General features: G+C 43.7%; 1 non-coding gene across 1 annotated transcript; it reads right to left on the bottom strand.

Annotated features, from left to right (window-relative positions):
• Positions 1-6,851: 6,851 nt before the first annotated feature.
• On the bottom strand, positions 6,852-6,954 carry LOC149147084 (U6 spliceosomal RNA). The gene has a single exon (XR_016263830.1). It is a non-coding gene; the product is annotated as a U6 spliceosomal RNA (small nuclear RNA).
• Positions 6,955-12,321: the final 5,367 nt, after the last annotated feature.

Consider the following 12,321-nt stretch of genomic DNA (forward strand, 5'->3'; position numbering starts at 1 on the left):
CGATCATATTCATGAATGGAGACGTCGAAGGCGGTTAGTGAAAGTTTTTATCCCGGACCAGATCTTAGCTGAATGGTTTGTTAAATCATTGTTTTTTTTTTTAGACAAAGTTCGGTTGCTATATATTAATCTGAAAAGAAAGAGGCAGTTTGCCATACATATAATGCTTCCTGAGCAATCTGGATCCAAGGAATTACAAAAAGATTCCTTTCCTTGATCCTTACTTTAGTTTTCCTGCCTCTAAAGCTTCTTATACCACTATAAATCCTTACAAACTGCAAGCCCCAAAATTTACACCTACAGACCATAACTAATCTATGTCTATATGACTAATCTTCCTTGCTGTGGACGCTTCTGGGTCTAGGTCTGGTTCGTTCTGCTTTGCACTAGAAGAGGATGTTGCATCTTTGAGCTTTTTGTCCATCATGAACTTGAGGACAGTTATCTTTTCTTCAGCATGGCTACATCTATTATTCAAACTGCTAAACTGTTCATGCAAGGAATGAACTCTGTGTAAGAAAAGGTTCATCTCAGCCCTGTATTTCTCATGGAGAATTCTGCACTGATCTTCAAGTCTTGCTTCCAAACTTCGCACTTGATCCTCCAGGGCTCGCTGCTGCGCTCGCACCTCTTCAAACTCTGCTTGTAAATCCCTGCAGTGGAAGCACTGTTCTGGACGCTCCATTGGCACTGGAAAATACTTGTCTGTGCTGATCGCTTTCTTATCACGGTGTCTCTGGGTTCTATTCTTGCTACTGGTAGCTGCCACCGTGCGCGCAGGGGCCTTAAAGTAACTACCTCGAGCTACTTGAAGAGAAGCAGAAGCAACTCCGCTCGTATAATTGTGAGCACAAATATCTCCTATGGGAAGATGGATTGTGATACCCGGGCCATATAAAGACATTTTCGACAAGCTGTGATGGCGGGAGTGAGCCCTGCGTCTCCCAATATTCCACCACACCGTCCGATGCATATCATGGCCTGTATCGAGGGTCTGATTGCTAGGACGATTTCCCCCTGCGTGATGCCTGCTTCCCATGCGCTGAATAGATCTCCTAATCTGATTTCTGATACAAGTCCTATCTACCATACCTGCTCTGTCCCCTGCACTGATTGTTTGCCTGCAGTCATAGATTCTATTAACTACGGTACACCAAGCGTTGACTAGCTGCATAGTGTTCATGGTAACGGTTGGAGGGATGAGGTGTTATTACAGTGAAGATTGCCTTTGGAGCGTTCACATGCCCTGTTGGCACACTTGTCAGCTTCCTTATTCAGTCCACGAAGAATGTGATAGTAGCGGACTTCTTCCAGTAAGTCGTGGAGAATCTGGTTCCTACAATTTATCTGTTGCAATAGGATGTTTGGCGTGCTCTGCCTCAGCGCCATGAGCCTAATGATTATTGCTGAGTCGCCAAAGACTATTACTTTCTTTATTCCTATCTTGATCAGTTGAGTGAGACCCTGATACAAAGCCAATCCCTCTGCCCTGTTATTGGATAACTCTCCCAATCCCCATTCAAATTGAAGAATTGTCTCACCGTTAGCATTGCAGATAAGACCCCCTGCACCTGCTTGGCCTGGATTTGATTTTGAAGCGCCATCAAAGAACATGTAGAACCTGTTACAGTTACCCAACCAGATTGCAAATTCCGCTTCCTTTAACCTTAGCTTCCAAACACTGCTTGTCTCTTTCGGTTGTATCCTTCCTTGTCTTGTTTCCTGAGTGCTAGTTACAATCCCTTGGGCATAGCTGATCAAATTTCTTTCTTCAATGCTGTAGTTGGTAGCCTCGATCTTGCCTTGAGTGTGGGCTATAATTGCCTCCACCGCTAAATTCTTTGCCTTATGACACATGAATCTGGTATTGCTTCCTTTCTCTTGAAAGACCTTTCCGTTTCTTGCCAACCAGATGCGCCAAAGAAGGGTCAAAGGTATGGTGTTCCATATCATTTGCGTCAAATTGCTCTTCTTCTCTTTCCATGGACAATTTTTCTTCCAGTTATAGACAGTTTCTGCAATAGTTGTCTTGGGCTCCCATGTAACTTCCCCAATTGTGGCCATCTGTCTCCAGCATTCTTCAGCAACCTGGCAATCTATAAACAGGTGTTGTATTGTTTCTTCTACTTTACAACAATTTGGGCACCTTGACGGTCCCATTATGCCCATTTTTTTTAAATTTTCTGCTGTTAGTATCTTCCCTTTCAGGAGTAGCCAAAAAAAGAATTTGACTTTAGGGGGTGCTTCTGCTCTCCAAACCAGTTTCCATTGGCTCCATATTTCCTGTGGAAAGGTGCTGTCACACAGATGTTGGTGACCAGCTTTGGCCGTGTATTGGGTTCCCGTTGGGTCCCAACGATAGCCATCTTGCTTGCCTTTTTGAGTCGGAGCTTTACTGTGTAGAAGGTTCTTTAAAGCTGTGATGCTTGCCTCTAGCTCTCTGGGGTAATCCGGTAATTTCCAACCTGTCCATGCTTGAGAGTGATTATCCCATTGCGATATTTGGGCTAAGCCAGTTTATGGCAGGGATTGCCTCCATTTTTGATCCAATGGGGTGCTGTCCTAATATGCTGTCAGTGGAAAAATTGATACTGCTCCCCCCTCCAGGGACCTTTGAAGTGTTCTGAGACATAAAGGGTATGGCTTTCTTGTAGAGCTGCCAAATTTTTGTGCTATCTCTATTGGGAATATTAGTGTCCAGGAGTTGTTGCCTAGTGCTGTTCAGGTATTTTGCCTCTAGAACCGTCTTCCACCATGTTGTGGCCCCTGAGATCATTCTCCAAATTATTTTAGCTCCAAGAGCTAAGTTCAGCAGTTTTGGAGATCTTATTCCAAGTCCTTCTTTTTCCTGAGACTGAATGACATTCTTCCAACTGACCAGATTGAACTTTTTTTTTTTTTCCATTTTCCCTCCTTGCCAGAGAAAATGCCTAAGAGCTCTTTCCATTTTTTGGTGGAAGACCATTGGAGCTTGGTACAAAGAGAAACGATAAATGGGTAGAGAGGCCAAACTTGATTTTAGTAGTACCAGGCGTCCTGCTGGGTTCAGCCACATAGATCCCCATTGTTGGATTTTTCTCTTTATTTTGTCAAGGATTTCATTCCAAGTATCAGCCTTCAGTGGTCCCATACTTACCGGCATCCCTAGGTATGTGAAGTGGTTCCAGTTTAGCTTGTATGAGACTCCTAGAATGTTTGCAATGCTGTGGATGGTATGATTTGATGTGTTCCAACCATAAATACAACTTTTTAACTGATTAACCTTTCCTCCTGAGTATTCCATGAATTGATCTAAGATCTTCTTGAAGCGCTTTGCAATAGTGATGGACGCTCCTCCAATCAAGAGGGTATCATCTGCAAATTGGGAGTGGTTGATGTTCTTTGTACCTTGCTCAAATTTGATGCCAGTGATTAGGCCTATTCTTCGATTGAAATCCAAGGTTTTGCTAAGAGACTCACCCATGAGGATAAATAAATATGGGGACAGGGGACAGCCTTGTCTAAGGCCTCGAGAGGATTGGAAAGCAACACAAGGTCTCCCATTGATCAGTGGGGAGATCCATGGATTCGAAATGCAGGCTTTGATCATATTGATGAAGGAGGGGTCAAATCCCATTTTATGAAGGACTGCAAATAGAAAGGAGTGCCTAACCCTATCAAAGGCATTGGCAAGGTCCAGCTTTAGGACAAACCCTTTCTCCTTTCGACTTATGCTTGAGTGGATGGCCTCTTGCACAAGAAGGATGGAGTCAGAGATGTGCCTATTGGGGAGAAAGCCCCCTTGGTTTTCTGAGATCAAAGAGGAGAGATAAGGCTTGAGCCTGGATGACAGAATTTTTGTAATTATTTTGTATGCAGAATTGCATAAGGATATTGGTCGAAACCTTGAGAAGGTGGAGGGTCTGTTCTCTTTTGGAATTAAGGCTAGATGTGTTGAGTTGGTGAGTCCCCCCATTTTGCCTTTCTTTAAAACCCAGCGTATCATCTTTAATAGATCTTTTTTGATCATCTGCCAGTACTCTCTGTAAAAACTGATTGGAAACCCATCAGGTCCTGGAGCTTTGTCTGGGTGAAGACCCCAAATTGCTTTTTGAACTTCTTCTTCTTCTACTTCTTGCATGAGCCTGCTGTTTGTTTCTTGGGTGACTTCTTTAGGCATGTGCTGTAGTAAACTTGTGTAATCCTCCTCACTTTTTTCCTCTGTCAAAAGGTTTTTGAAGTGATTGGTGGCTGCTTCTTTTATGGAATCCTGGGTATTGTAGCTATTCCCCTCGTTATCCCTAATTGTGCTCACAGTATTTCTGGCCTTTCTAACTGTAGCCTGCTTATGGAAATAAGAAGTATTTTTATCTCCCTCGTGCAGCCACAACTGCCTTGACTTCAGTCTCCATTTAGTTTCTTCATCCCTTATAGTTTGTCTCAGCTGGGTATAAAGTCTTATTTCGTTCTCTTTGGTTTGCTGGGAAAGCCCAAAGACTTCAATATTTTGCTGCACTTCCTCAAGGTCTTTCTTAATTTTCTTTTTACTCAACTCAGGCTCTTGGTAATTGTTCTTTGCCCAGTTTTTTAGAGCCTGTCTTGTTCTCTTTAATTTTGTCTCCCAGATATAGGTCGGGGAGCCTTCCACATGTTGGGTCCAAGCCTGCCACACCGCGTCTTTTGCTGCAGGGATACGATTCCAGAGAGAGCAATATTTGAAAGGAAGTGGTCCTAGCTGGCAATGACTGTGCAGAGTAAGCGTTATTGGATAATGATCAGAGGCGGAGACATTGAGAATGTTTGACTGGCCAGTAGTGAAGGTGGACAGATATGCTATATTTATGAGGAACCTATCAAGGCGCTCCATGATGTTGCCAACTCCTATTTGTCTGTTGCTCCAGGTATACCTGCGGTTCTTGGGTTTGATATCAACCAGATCTTGCTCCTGCATAATGTTCTCAAGTCGATTTCTGAATGGGTCTGGGTTGAAGTTTCCCCCTCTTTTTTCGTTGGCATGCAAAACCAAATTTAAGTCCCCTGCAAGAATGAGGTTGTTGTCCTGCTCTTCTTCTATGTTTGTTTCCAAAGTGTTCCAGCACACTTCTTTCTCCCTGTATTGATTCGGTGCATAAATATTGTAGATTTTTACCGTTGATCCATCTTCCTTGCTTTCTAGATTAACACTGATCCAGTTCTGATGTATTTTGGTGGATTTGCAGCTCCATTTGTTACTATCCCACATTGTTAGGATGCCACTTGAGGCTCCTCTTGCTTCACTTGCACAACCACTGTAACGCTTTTGCTGGCTGATGACTCTGTTAATTTCAGATTGATCTTGCTTTGTTTCTTGAACAAGGACGATTTCAGGCTTTTCACTTTGGATTAAATCCTTAAGGGCTGCTATCTTGGAGGGGTGCCCTAGTCCCCTACTGTTCCAGGATAGCATTTTCATCATGGTTTGCCGGTTACATGGAGAGGTGCTCGCCTCTCTTTGCCCTTGTTATTATTTTCTTTATCCGAGTGTCCAAGAATGAAGGATTCTATAGGAGTCTGAGAGCCCATGGCGATATCTTTCTGAGTACTTTCTTCTCTCTGCTGTTTGGCCGATTTTCTGCCAGGCCCGTGTTTTTTGGGGACATCACTGGGCGCTCCATGATCCTTTAAAGAACTTCTGGTTATCCTAGCGGAGGGGGTATCAGGGGAGGGTTGAGAAATGTGAGGGGGAGAGGGTTGGAGAGGAGGATCAGATGAGGGGAAATCAGGCTCGGTTTCTTCCTCAGAGAGAGTCACGAATGGATTAGAAGAAGGAGGAATGGAAGGATCTGAAGATCGAGGGGGAGAGGAGGGGTGATGGTGAGGAGGTTGCTGGGTGGAAGAGGAAGGGAGCTGATGGGATGAATGATGATTGGAAGGGTGTTGGTGGGAAGGCCCAGGGGCTTCAGAGTCCGATGGTTTCTGAGGGGGTGATGATTTTTTCCTTTTAACAGTTTCCCATTGCCCTTCTTGCTCTTCTGATTCTACATTTATGATTTTAGTGCATCTATTTGCAAAATGTCCGTATTCATGACATACATTGCATTTGAAGGGTATCTGTTCATAATCCAGCTGCTGTATGTGGCACCAGTCGTCTACCTTCAGTTTGATTGCTTCCGGCAGTCCACGCCCCAGATCAACTTCAACACAAATCCGCGCGCAGGCCTGCATGTTGTCTTTGGGTTCACTGCGGTCTATGTATTTTCCGACCGCGTTTCCTATTGCTTTGACCGAATCGTCGCCCCAGCAGTGAAGAGGGAGATGGGGCAGCCTGACCCAGACTGGAACTGCGCTTGGAATATCTAGCTCTGGATCGAAATCCGGGGTCCATTTGTTGAGATAGAGACCCCTGGAGTCCATAAAGTAAGGCCCGTTTCTGAAGATTAGATCCTTGTCCTCCTTAGTTTCGAAGTGAAAGGTAAAATATCCTCTGCCACAGAATCTGATGGATATTTTGCCTTGGATCTTGTCCGACCAGTTCCGTTCTACCCACCTTTGCACTGTTTTGGGTGAAGGCCATAGTCCTGTAAATTGCCCGATTAATCCTTTCTCTGCTAAGGAAATGGCTGCCATGCGAGGAATGGTCGGAGGCAAATGGACTTCCTGTAAAACATCTAGCTTCTTCACAAACTTTGTTGCTGTTGGTCTAGGTCTTTGCTGGGGGAGAGATTTAACCAGATTTGAGAAGGCTCGCTGTAGCTCCGGATCCCCACCAGGCGGATCCGGAGGATCCATGATGCTGGTCGTTCAAGCTGATGCAGGCAGGCAGGTTCGAAGGCAGGCTCAGGCGCGCGCGCGCGCACAACAACAGTCTCCCTTAATGATCCACATCAAATCCTTAAAATTTGGACCATTTCTCGATTTGTGCGTGTCATCCTTGCGCAGGGGCCATGCTAATCTTCTCTGTATCGTTCCAATTTTATCGGATGTCTCCGAAGAGACTTAAATCATTGTTACCGAAGATTACTGAAGACGTAGCTAAGGCCGGAGTAGTTACTGAGGAGCAAGTGATTGCTCAAGCGCAGTACCTTGACTTAGTTTATACTTAGTCAGGTACGTTACACGAAAAGATCCCAGATCTTCCTAAGTCAAATCAAATCGCTGCTGCTCCGTCAGGGTCTCATGCTGCTGATGGCATGATTGGTACGGTGAACACTAAAAGTAAGAAGAAATCTTCAAAGAATTCTTCTCCTATTATAACCTTACCAGACTCCCCGACAGGAGATTCTTCTGCTGAACTCTCTGCCGATGTTCACGCTGTAGAGTCATCTACGGCTAAATCAAAATCCGGTGGGAAGAAGAAAGGCAAGAAGAAGAATAAAGCAGAAAAAACTCCAAACGAGAAAACTGAAAAGGCGGAATCCAATGATGAAAAGCGCAAGTCTCGTTATCCATGTCTTATTTGTGAAGAAGAACACTTTACAAGAGACTGCCCTCATCGAGTAGAGGTTGCGAAGATCGTCAAAGGTTCCCAAATTCCTGCTGTCTTGAAGGATCCATTTCCAAAAGATAGCAAAATGATAGGTTCTTCCTCGAGTGCCACTGAAGAACCCATTTTGATGATGTCTTATGTAAGGATTGCGACTCGATCGCAAGATTATGGTAGTAAAAGTCCTGTTGATGGCAAAGAAGCAGAATCTTCTCGTTCTAATCCATCAACCTCAGCTCCCGGTTCCGATCCACTACAGATCGAGAAATCTAATCCAGACTTAGTAATCAAGCCGCCCGCCAAGGGTGTACTTCGAAGGTCTGCTTTCAATCCACATGCGAGAGCGGCCCAGAATTATAACATTCTTGAGGACTTAGCTGTTTCACCCTCAGCAATGTCGGCTTTGGAAGTGCTGCAATCGTGCCTAGCACAACGAAAATTACTTTTTTCGGCTATAGGAGCTGTTGATGTTCAGGACCCGAACCTAATAATCTTTGATCTAGAAAATAGTACACCACGTTTGCCTCATCAAATGGCTTTCCAGATCCCAGTGATAGTTAAAAACAAGCATATTCATCAGACTGTAATTGATGAGGGAGCTTCCACGTGTATTATGTCGATACAGTGTTGGAGATCGCTTGGTTCTCCTTCACTAAATCAATCCCCGACAATTCTTAAGGCCTTTGATGGCCGTGGGTTTCATCCTTTTGGCATTCTACAGGATTTTCCTATAGGGGTTGAAGGAAATACCGTTAGTCTAGATGGAGGTGGTTGATGCCCCTCTAGACTACAACCTTCTCTTGGGTCGAAGTTGGACTTACGCTATGACAGCGGTCGTTTCATCGGTCTTCCGCGTAATAAAGTTCCCACATAATGGAAAGATCGTAACAATAGACCAGCTGGCTTACTTTTCATCCGACCCATCCTCTTCAGAGAGTATTCAGCATGTCGGTAAAACGACTATCCCATATAAGGATGTTGGCGTAGGATTAGTTAAAGATGCCGGTTTACTGGGAACTTTTCCTTTTCCTCCACTCAACGCATCATATTCATTTGCAACCATTCATATGATTACATCAGACACTATTTATTATGATGATCCTTGGATCGTTCCTTCCGAATCTGAAATAGACTCATTTGGTAATTCTATGCCGTTGAGTCCATATGAAATTGCCTATGAAGCCGTGCAGTCTTTTACCGACCCATGTTCAACCAAAGTCGACCAAATGAATGTGGTCCGTGAGGAATCACTTTTCACATCAACCTCGGAGTTAATAGCGTTTCCCGAAGTTGTGCCATCTGACGAACAACTTCGTGAAATCCTGTGTATAGATGATTTACCATGGGAGGATCTCCATCATAGATCTTCGTTTTTACCTGAGGATGATCGTTTTGAAAATGATTTCTCATCAATTTTTACAACTGAATATGTCAAAGAAGCTCAGAATCCCATGAAACATCCTGATTCAGAGCTGAATTTAGGGAACATCTCTCGAACTATTCCCATTGACATTTCAGTTAAGCCTGGAATTGTTGAGAACATTCATATAGGTGCCTCATGTACAGATGAGGAAATTCAGACATACAAGGCCCTATTTCAAGAATTCCGCGACGTGTTTGCCTGGTCTTACAAGGAAATGCCAGGAATTGATCCCGTGATTGTTGTTCATGAAATCAAGACTTACCCGGATGCTAAACCCGTCTGGCAACGTTTGCGTCAGATTCACCCACGAAAAGCTGCTGCGTTTAAAGCAGAAGTTGAAAAGCTGTTGAAAGCAGGTTTCATTTATCCGATCCCGTTAACGGATTGGGTATCGAATATTATTCCAGTTAACAAAAAGCAGGGAACAATAAGAATATGCATCGATTATAGGGACATTAATCGAGCTTGTCCAAAGGACAACTACCCAACACCTTATATCGATCAAATCATTGATGATTGTGCCGGCAGTGAAATATTTTCCTTTATGGACGGTTTTTCCGGTTACAATCAAATCAATATTCTACCTGCCGATCAACCGAAAACGGCTTTCATTTGTCCATGGGGGACATTTGCTTATTGCAAATTACCTTTTGGGCTTAAGAACGCCGGAGCAACTTTTCAAAGGGCGATGTCTTATGTGTTTCATGACATCAAACACATTGTGCAACCGTATCTCGATGATTTGCCCGCTCATTCATTACATCGAGCTGACCACCTTGTCCATTTACGAGCCATCTTCATGAGGTGTAGGCATTATCGTATTCGGTTGAACCCACACAAATGTGTCTTCTGTATAGAAGTGGGACGATTGCTAGGATTTGTAGTTTCGAAGGCCAGCATTCGCGTCGATCCCTCGAAGGTAGAAGCTATCATCAAATTGCCTCCTCCTTCGAGTCTTCGCCAACTCCAAAGTTTGCAGGGGAAAGAAAACTTTTTGACGATTCATTCCTAACTACGCCGAGGTTACAAAGGGTTTTACAGGGTTGTTGAAACAGAACGCTCAATTCTCTTGGGATGAGATAGCTCAGAAATCTTTTGATGCACTCAAACACGCGTTGACCCATGCACCGTTGTTGCATCCTCCCAACTACAACCAGGATTACTTTTTGTACCTCGCCGCCGCTCATTCCACCATTGGAATGGTCTTAGTTCAGGAAGATGAATTCGGGACGGAGCATGTCATATATTACCTTAGTCGGACACTAAATCCAACTGAGCTAAAATACTCACATGTGGAGAAATTGGCATTGGCAGCCGTTCAAGCTGTCCAGCGTTTTCGTCACTACATTTTACTCCGTAAAACTACAGTCATTTCGGATTGCAACCCTATGATCTACATTTTGACTAAACAATTGCTAGGGGGCAAGTACTCTAAATGGATTGTTATCCTGCAGGAGTTCGACTTAGAGTTTGAGAAATCTAAGTCTAAGAAATCTTTAGTTTTTGCAGAGTTAATGTGTGACTTCCCGCGTGCTGATACGGAAACTGTGGCAGAGGAGCCCATTGCGGACGAATCTTTGTTTCTAATCAGCACTTTAGATCCGTGGTATGGGGATATCATCGTCTATCTCCAGACCCAATCCTTTCGGCCCGAAGCTTCAAATTTGGAACGTCGGAAAATTCGATTCCAGTCCCAACAATACAAAATTATTGGAGATACTCTTTATCGCCGTGGGGCGGACTCTATTTTTTGACGTTGCTTGACTCATGAAGAGGCTGAAAGGGTTCTAAATGACTGTCACTCTGGAGCGTGTGTGCGGTCATATGTCTGGGTATGCCACAGCCCAAAAGATATTGCGCGCTGGCTACTTTTGGCCGTCCTTGTTTAAAGATTGTATTACTGCGGTCCGAAAATGCCACAACTGTCAAGTGTTTGATCGAAAGATGCGCACTCCACCTGCTCCTCTCCACCCTATAATTGCCGTTGGTCCTTTTGCCCAATGGGGTATCGATTTTATTACATGTAACCCTCACTCGGCCGGGGGGCATGCGTATATCATCCTTGCGGTAGATTATTTTACTAAGTGGGCCGAGGCGATGCCTACATTCGAGGCAGACGGCAAGACAGCTGCAATTTTCGTATTCAATCACATAATTGCTAGGTTTGGTGTCCCACAAGCGATAATCACTGACCATGGGCGCCATTTTCGAAACGTTATGATGACAGAACTTATAGGCCAGCTTGGTTTGCGTCACGATAGTTCAACTCCTTATTATCCACAAGCGAATGGTCTGGTTGAGTCCATCAACAAAGTTTTAGTTATCATGATCCGACGAATCATTGGTATCCATCGGTCGAATTGGGACAACATGTTATTTTCAGCGCTTTGGGCGTACCGAACCTCAGTGAAAACATCAACAGGGTTCACTCCTTTCCAACTAGTTTATGGTTTGGAAGCTGTGCTACCCATTGAATGAGAAATCCCATCACTGCAAATGGCCATCGAGTTACTTCCAGCTACTTCCGAAGAGGAGAAGCGTTTATTATACTTAGCTCAATTAGATGAGAATCGACGTGATGCTGCATTGGCGATCGAGACTCACGCAAAACGAATGAAAGCTCAGTATGATCGAAATGTGACCCCTCGAAATTTTTCGGAAGGAGACCTAGTGTTATTATATGATCAAGCTAATGATAAATTAGGTGCTGGAAAATTCGTTCCTATGTGGCATGGGCCCTATATTGTCAAGTGAAAGCTAGCAAAAGGGGCCTATGAGCTGGTAGACTTTGATGGGGACTCTTTGGGTAAACCCAGAAATGGACTTTACCTAAAGAGGTATTATGCTTAAAAGAGTGGGTATGGAGATTTTTAGTTAGGTTAGTTTTTCTTTCTAGTTGGTGTGTTTGTTAGTTTAGACAGTGTGCTTAGCCTAGAGAGTGTGTTTTCGTCGTTATTCTGGCTTATCTTGGTTTTACTCTTGATGATGCAGATGTCGATGCCTCTCTAAACATACATTGGTTTCGCTGATGGTGCTTGTCGTAGTACACGGAATATCTCTTCTGCAGCTTGGGTTATCTATTTGCCCTCTGATGAGTTAGTTTCTATGCATGGGGTGAGCCTCGGTCAAACAACAAACAACATTGCAGAATACAGTGCAGTGATTGAGTTATTGTCTGAATCTATTTCATTTGGGATTCGGAGTTTGATAGTGAGGTTAGATTCTGAACTCGTTGTATTACAACTTAATAGAGTATATGCCATTAGAAATCCAGTGTTATTAAGGTTATTTTTGAGAGTGCGTCTCTTGGAACGTGAATTTGATTACATTAAATATCAACATATTCCAAGGTCTTTAAATACATTAGCAGATGCAATTGCTTCTCGAATGTTAAATAGACATTTGCAATAATCATACATGTAAATTTAAAACCATTCCATAACATGATTTACAAGAT

The sequence above is a fragment of the Pinus tabuliformis genome, chromosome 9 (assembly GCF_031772625.1).
Source record: "Pinus tabuliformis cultivar Carrire ecotype Pingquan chromosome 9, CPIR1, whole genome shotgun sequence".
In the NCBI taxonomy this organism is placed as follows: domain Eukaryota; kingdom Viridiplantae; phylum Streptophyta; class Pinopsida; order Pinales; family Pinaceae; genus Pinus; species Pinus tabuliformis.